General features: G+C 30.9%; 1 long non-coding RNA gene across 1 annotated transcript; it reads left to right on the top strand.

The window, feature by feature from the left end:
- Positions 1–207: 207 nt before the first annotated feature.
- LOC127726413 (uncharacterized) lies at positions 208–8,019 on the top strand. The gene is made up of 4 exons (XR_007993523.1): positions 208–403; positions 5,203–5,247; positions 6,228–6,306; positions 7,255–8,019. It is a non-coding gene; the product is annotated as an uncharacterized LOC127726413 (long non-coding RNA).
- Positions 8,020–8,937: the final 918 nt, after the last annotated feature.

Raw genomic sequence — 8,937 nt, 5'->3', positions numbered from 1 at the left:
AACAAATCTATGGCTTGCATGAATTATTTCTTAAATAAAACATGATTATATACCGGTTCCAGGGGTCCCAAGAAATCGGATTTTTATCGCTTCCAGGGACCGAAGGAATGTTTGATACCGGTGCCTATAGCTCAGGTTCCCAAAACATTGTATGTAATCAAGTTAGGATTTAAGGGTTGTTTGTAAATTTACCAAAATCCTGAGGTATAATAGTTGGGGTTCTTACGATCTAAAAACCACGATATGGACCACGCTCTGATTGGCTTATTTATTTTTCATTTTTGTTATCTATCATACAATTGGTTCTTAATGTAACTCGGATTTATTCTACGAAAAAGAGAATTTCCGAAGTGTACTTTCTGTTTCGATTTCACGTTATATTTATACTGCTGTTAACTGACGGGTAAGTGAGTCCTAAAGATGCAGAAAAGGGTAAACACGAAAACAAAAATTGCCTGTTTACGACCAAATAATAAACATACCTTTGCTTTAAACATTTAGGCCAAAATATCACTGAGGCTCTGGTCCAACCTGGGATTTATAAAATTCCCTGTATTATGTATAAGTTAATCCCTATAAGTCTTATAACTAGTGAGTAGTGTGATCATGTTGATAGTAAGAGTTTTCCCCTGATATTCATGATTATATGATTACACGGTGTGATTATGTTGATAGTTAGAAGAAATTATTATTCATGATAAGTTGATCACACATTCAAATCATGTTGATCGTTTGATTATTGCTCTTAATATTCATAATCATCATAATCATATTATTCCACAGATTGACCATGATGATCGTTTAAATATTGCCCTTTATGTTCATAATCATATGATTACACTGTTAGGCCGTGATGATCGTCTAAATATTGCCCTTGATAATCATGAACATATGATTAAACAGTTAGGCCATGATGATTGTTTGATTATTGCCATTAATATTCATAATCATATGATAACTCAGTTGGGCCGTGATGATCGTCTGATTATTGCCCTTGATAATCATGATCATATGATTTAACATTTAGGCCATGATGACTGTTTGATTATTGCCCTTAATATATATAACCATTTGATTACACAGTTAGGCCATGATGATCGTCTGATTATTGCCCTTGATAATCATGATCATATGATTAAACAGTCAGGCCATGATGATTGATTGATATTTGCCCCTGATAATCATGATCATATGATTGAACAGTTAGGCCCTGATGATTGTTTGATTATTACCATTAATATTCATGATTATCTGATTACGCAGTTTGACTATGATGATCGTTAGATTATTGCCCTTAATATTCATGATTATATAATTACATAGTTTGAACATGATGATCGTTTGATTATTGCCCTGAATATGCATGATTATCTGATTACACAGTTTGAACATGATGATCGTTTGAATATTGCCCTTATATTCATGATCATCTGATTACACAGTTTCGAACATGACGATCATTTGATTATTACCCTTAATAACCATAATCATATGATTGAACAGTTAAACATGATAATCTATTGATTATTGCCTTTACTATTCATGATTATCTGATTACATATTTTTGATTATTGCCCTTAATATTCATAATTATCTAATTCAAGGTTTGATTATTACCCTTGATATTCATGATAGATTAGATAATGTAAAATCACACTTTGATCATGTTAATCATTTGATTATTGCCCTTATTATTCATGATCCATGATTCCAGCATTTTGAAAAAGGGGTGAGGCCCTATGGAAAACCAACGTTTGGAGCAATATGTTTAAAAGTCTATACATTTATCATATATGATGCTCCCTGCCCCCTCTAAATCCGCCTTTGATGATCATGTGATTACAGGGTTTAATCATCATCATCATTTCGAATCGATTGTTTGATTATTGTCCTTCATAACCTGGTTTAATCATGCCGATAGTTTCGATTTCTGCCCTAAAAATTCATGATCATGTTATTATATCGGTTGATCATTTTATTAGTTTGAATACTCCCCTAATGTTTATGATTATTTGGTTACACTTTGATCATGTTAATCATGTTAGTAGTTTGATTACTGCACTGGAATTACAATATATATATATAAAGCCTGTACCTAAGAACCATATCAACAATACATACATGTCATATAGACTGTACCTAAGAACCATATAGACAAAACTTATAACCTGAACCTAAAAACCATATAGACAATTAATAAAGCATATATCTAAGAACCATAAACAATACATGTACCCTATATCTAAGAACCATATATGATACATATAAACTAAACATAAGAACCATAGAAAATACATTAAGCCTATATCTAAGAACCATAGAAAATACATATTGACTGTACCTAAAGACCATAGACAACATATCAAGCTGATATCTAAGAATTATAGACAATATATAACGCCTTTATCTAACAACTATATACTATACATATAGACTGAACCTAAAAACCATATAGACCAAACATATAGCCTTTCTCTAAGAACCATAGATAATTCATATAAACAAAACCTAAGAACCATAGACCATACATGAAGCCTTTATCTGAGACCCATAGACAATACATATAGACTGAACATAAGAACCTTAGACAATACATATAGACTGTACCTAAGAACATAGACAATATATGTAGCATATATTTTAAAACCATAGACAATACATATAGACTAACCTCAGAACCATAGGCAATACATATAGACTTAACATAAGAACCATAGACAATACATATGGACTGAACCTCAGAACCATAGGCAATACATATAGACTATATCTAAGAACCATAGACAATACATAAAGATTGAACCTAAGAACCATAGGCAATACATATAGACAATATCTTAAGAACCAAATACAATACTAGTACATATAGACTATATCTAAGAACCATATATAATACATATAGACTGTACCTAAGAGCCATAGACAATCCATATAAAATATATCTAAGAACCATATACAATACATATAGAATATATCTAAGAACCAAAGACAATACATATAGACTATATCTATGAACCATAAACAATCCATATAGACCATATTTAAGAGCCATACACAATCCATATAGACTATATCTAAGAGCCATACACAATCCATATAGACCATATCTAAGAGCCATACTCAATCCATATAGACTATATCTAAGAACCATAGACAATACATATAGACTATATCTAAGAAGCAAACACAATACATATAGACTATATCTAAGAACCATAGACAATCCATATAGACTAAATCTAAGAACCATAGACAATAAATATAGACTATATCTTAGAACCATAGACAATACATATAGACTATATCTAAGCACCATAGACAATAAATATAGACTAAATCTAAGAACCATAGACAATCCATATAGACTAAATCTAAGAACCATAGACAATTAATATAGACCATATCTAAGAGCCATAGACAATACATATAGTCTATATCTAAGAACCATAGACAATACATATAGACTTTATCTAAGAGCCATAGACAATACATATAGACTATATCTAAGAAGCATACACAATACATATAGACTATATCTAAGAACCATAGACAATCCATATAGACTAAATCTAAGAACCATAGACAATAAATATAGACTTTATCTTAGAACCATAGACAATACATATAGAATATCTAAGCACCATAGACAATCCATATAGAATATATCTAAGAGCCATAGACAATACATATAGACTATATCTAAGTGCCATAGACAATCCATATAGACTATATCTAAGAGCCATAGACAATCCATATTGACTATATCTAAGAACCATAGACATACATATAGACTATATCTAAGAACCATAGACAATCCATATAGACTAAATCTAAGAACCATAGACAATAAATATAGACTATATCTTAGAACCATAGACAATACATATAGACCATATCTAAGAGCCATAGACAATCCATAAAGACTATATCTAAGAACAATAGACAATACATATAGACAATATCTTAAGAACCAAACACATTCCATATAGACTAAATCTAAGAACCATAGACAATAAATATAGACTATATCTTAGAACCATAGACAATACATATAGACCATATCTAAGAGCCATAGACAATCCATAAAGACTATATCTAAGAACAATAGACAATACATATAGACTATATCTAAGAGCCATAGACAATCCATATAGACTATATCTAAGAACCATAGACAATACATATAGACTTTATCACAAAGCCATAGACAGTTCATATAGACTAAAGCTAAGAACCATAGACAATAAATATAGACTATATCTTAGAACCATAGACAATACATATAGCCTATATCCAAGAACCATAGACAATTCATGTATAATATATCTAAGAACCATAGACAATACATATAGAGTATATCTAAAAACCATAGACAATCCATATAGAATATATCTAAGAACCATAGACAATCCATATAGACTATATCTAAGCACCATAGACAATCCATATAGACTATATCTAAGAGCCATAGACAATCCATATAGACTATATCTAAGCACCATAGACAATCCATATAGAATATATCTAAGAGCCATAGACAATCCATATAGACTATATCTAAGAACCATAGACAATCCATATAGACTATATCTAAGAACCATAAACAATACATATAGCCTATATCCAAGAACCACTGACAATTCATATAGACTCAACCCAAGAACCACAGACAAAAAACTGAGACAATACAAATTGCATGTACCTATGAACTATAGAAAATACACAACCTGTACCTGAGAACCATAGACAATACATATAGCCTGAAATTCCTGAATGTAAGATCTATTGCTCAAGCATGACATTCACTCTTTGGGGGACACTATACAATGGCTTAGTACCACAAGCATTATTGGTAAACTTTATATAAATATAATAGCATTCCAATTTCTTCTGGCATTCTGGCTCCCTCGACCAACAAAAATTGTCTGCCTTGAAGTAAGTCAATGCTGCAAAAATCAACCAAATCAATAGATTTAAATTTAGTCAAGCCTGAGATGAGAGGAATGTTAAACACACATGATTTAGAGGGGGTATAGAACATACAGCCAGCACAACATATACATCTTGTTTCCCACTTTACTTGTGCAGGCCTAAGTTTCTTTATTTCTTTTGGTAATAATGATTCATAAAAATAAATGGTAGTGCATAATACATGTAATAGCTGTTCTAGTTTGATAAATAATTTACTATATTTATTTATAGGACCAAGAAAACAACAAGGAAGAATGGGAAAAGGCGAAGAAGCTGGTTAGTTAAATTTAAATAACCCAACAATTTCTACTAGGAGTTCTACCTTTGATACTTTAGATTTATATATGCAGCTACATCCATTAATCTGGATCAATTTTGTTTTTCGTTGATTGAGAAAAATCATACTTTAATGGATATTTGGATTCATGGTTTTGCAAAAGGCTGCATTCAAGCTAATACAGAATGGCTTCTTTATTAAATACAATGTATTTAAATTTGTAATAGCGGTTTACCCATGCCCAAGAAAGCGACAAAAATGTGTATTCCACAAATAATTATGAAGCCACAATCCTCAAAATTTGATATAGGTCAAAATATCTTATGTTTGGCATTTTCGTTAAATTTGTTATAGGTGTAATACCACCAAATCATAGTACGTCACATCCGGTTGCATACGAAAATAGGTCGAAAAAAAATATTCCCTTGAATTTGACAGTTGTAGGTAATTGATCCTACATTTCATTGTAGTAAAACATTTCTGGGTCATAAACATATATCTTGGGTATTTCAAAGCACCATTATTTTTTTATTTGGGGTTTCTGTAGAATATTTTGGAAACTTGAGGTTACATGGTTACTAAAGCTTGTACACAGGTTAAAAAGGGGGAAAATTTGATAGGTTAACTTCCAGTGATGGTTATTTTCTTATATACAATGAAATGTTATGTGAAATTTTTTCTATAGTACTGGACAGGATAAAACTTTACTCATGCCAAGTATTTCTTTATTTGAAACAAAGATAAATTCTGCACAATTTTTTTAAAAGTGCAAATTTAACAAAGACTAATAAGGGAAAATCAATGGTGGTATTACACCTTATACATCTAAACTGATAATTTTGATCAAATTGTTCTTTTTAAAAGTTTACATTGACCAAAAATAATCACAGAGAAGAAATAGATTTTTACCTATGTTTTCTAGGTACTCTGAACACTTGTTCTGTCCAAGTCTTTTTGGAACATTTCTTTTTACTTCCAGGTGAATAAAATGTTGGAAAATGGTGAGACCGTGGTGTCCGTTATATTGAACAAAGAAACCAAGTCCATTGAGTTCTGAAGTAAGCACACAAATGGTACAATATCTATTCATGAGTACACTATATTGATTAGGAAATACAGTTGTGGCATTAAATGATCATAAACTATTAAGGATCCAAAGTACATGTTGAAAAACAAACAAACCATAATATATCGAGAAAAAAAACATATATTGAGATTTTTTTAGCTGAGGCAACTATCCATCAGATACCACATATCTAAGCAAGTAAATGTCATCATATGGTCCTGTAACAATGAACAAAAACTATACTAGAAATTAAGCTATGAAAGCTAGTAACATGACAAAATGTGTTAGGACAATACCTTACTAAATGAGTACGTGTTAACCATGTTAATGAGGGCCCAACCTTCCATTAACCAGAGAAAGTGGTGTTACAGCACAAATTGAGAACTAACTGTAAAACCAGTTGAAAAAGGCTTGACTCATCAAATCAATACAAAGCCCCATTATTCAAAACCAATTAAAAAAAATAAAAAACAGGTTTTCAAGACTGAAATATCAATCAGTTTACCTCCAGTGGATTTAATATGAAGATGCAATTACCAGTCTAAGAAAACCATGACACTGTGCAATTCCAAAACTTAAGTATCAAACAATATGTAGTTCCTGAAGTGTTCACAACTGTATAAAAATACATATTTAGTTATGTTTTAATTTATATATAACAAAATCAATTAAAGAACAGATAAAAATTGTTTAGTTGATTACCTTTTAGAATAAGTATTAAAAGAATGGATAACTTTACATGTATTCATGTCTGGTCATGTACCAGTATGCACTATAATAGCTTTTTGAGATAAGTGTTTTTAATTTTAGTCAATGTGTTTCAAAGGACACATTATTTAATTTAGCTACCTTTGTACTGAAAGAAGATCGATGACAACTTTTTATGTGTAACTATACATTTTTTCTCCTAGATTTTATATGTGTTCTAATTTTTTTACAGAATGTGTAGGGCTTAAAATACATCAGCCCAGCACATCCAGGTTTGAACATCCTCAGGATATTCTTCAGGGTGTTTAGAACAGAACAATGCAAGTTGCTAAAAGACTGCCAATGGCTGACAAGAGAAATGTATGACATAGTGGGATGCCATTAGCTGGTACAATTGTCATGGAGAATAAGGTGTTCAGCGTGTGGCAGGTGGTCACACTTTTAATGTGTCAATACAACAACACATGAGGGACATGTAGTATAATAGAAAATGAAAGCGACAATTTATGTAAAAAAGAAATATTCTTTTTTATGCCCCACCTACATTAGTAGAGGGGCATTACATTTTCTAGTCTGTTCGTTTGTCCGTCTGTCCCGCTTCAGGTTAAAGTTTTTGTCAAGGTAGATTTTGATGAAGTTGAAGTCCAACCAACTTGTTATTTAGTACACATGTTCCCTATGATATAATCTTCCTAATTTTAATGCCAAATTAGAGTTTTGACCCCAATTTCACGGTCCACATAGAAAATGATAGTGCAAGTGAGGCATCCGTGTACTATGGACACATTCTTGTTTTTATATGCATACATTTTCAGTGATGTATTTAAGCTAAAAAGTTTGTTGTAATTAGAACATCTTAATAATCCATATCTCAATTGATTTTGAACAAATTTCTTAGATATTTATGTAATTGATACAAAATTGATTTTTCATGTGACAAGAAATGCTGAAATACAACCAGGGGATAAATTTAGAAAATAAATATTTGTGAATCTTTTATTTGTCTTTTTATTTCTTTGTATATGGCATTGTTTAGATTGCATGACCAACCAACCTGTATTAGGTTATAGACTCTTTATTCATGTTTGATTTGATTTTATTGTATTTAAATGTTAAAATTTAAAATATTGTTTACTCAGTCATCTAATATTTACGTGTATCAAAATTATTACAAATGCAGCCTTCTTCCTACAATGAAAGCACAATCCCAATTTATGAGCATTTACTTGTACTGGCTAATACTGGGAAAAACAGTGGACCATGATATGCCCAAGTATGCTGCAGAGCCAAAACAACACTTTGATTCTGTCAAAATATTATTGAAATTCACTAACAAAAAACTGTTGAAATATACAAACATATATAACATTTAGAGTAATTAAGGCGAGAATACATTGAGGACTGTAAAGTTATACATACAACCTGTGACCAATTATCTTCGTTTGACCATAAAACTGTGTGAAAATATCGTATACACTACCAAATGCAACCAAGTGACAAAATTCTAGATGTGAACAGTGTCTCTTCATAACCATAGCCTATATTAATACTGTTGTGTAATGTTGGAAGGAATAACTGGTTGAATTTTCAAATAAAAATACAGATTAAAGGCGTATATTAATCAAATATACTAGTATATCTAAGGTTCAAATCGACAGGTTCTTTTTGCATGGTTTATATATATATATATGGCTCTCATATGAAGTAGTTTTTATAATGTGGAGTTCTTCGATACAGGTTGTTTTAACAGGTAGTTCATGGTTCTTAAAACAAAAGGATTCAAATTGGTATGTGTCTTAATCACTGGTTATGTAAAAAAGCCTTGTAAGGTTCTTCAATACAGTTAACGTTTTTGTTGGGTTTCATGTTGCTCAGTCTTTAGTTTTCTATTTTGTGTTTTGTATAATTTTGTTTG

The sequence above is a fragment of the Mytilus californianus genome, unplaced genomic scaffold, assembly GCF_021869535.1.
Source record: "Mytilus californianus isolate M0D057914Y unplaced genomic scaffold, xbMytCali1.0.p SCAF_17, whole genome shotgun sequence".
NCBI lineage: Eukaryota > Metazoa > Mollusca > Bivalvia > Mytilida > Mytilidae > Mytilus > Mytilus californianus.
Note: the sequence above shows the minus strand (reverse complement) of the source record. Positions and strands in the feature narration are given on the sequence as shown.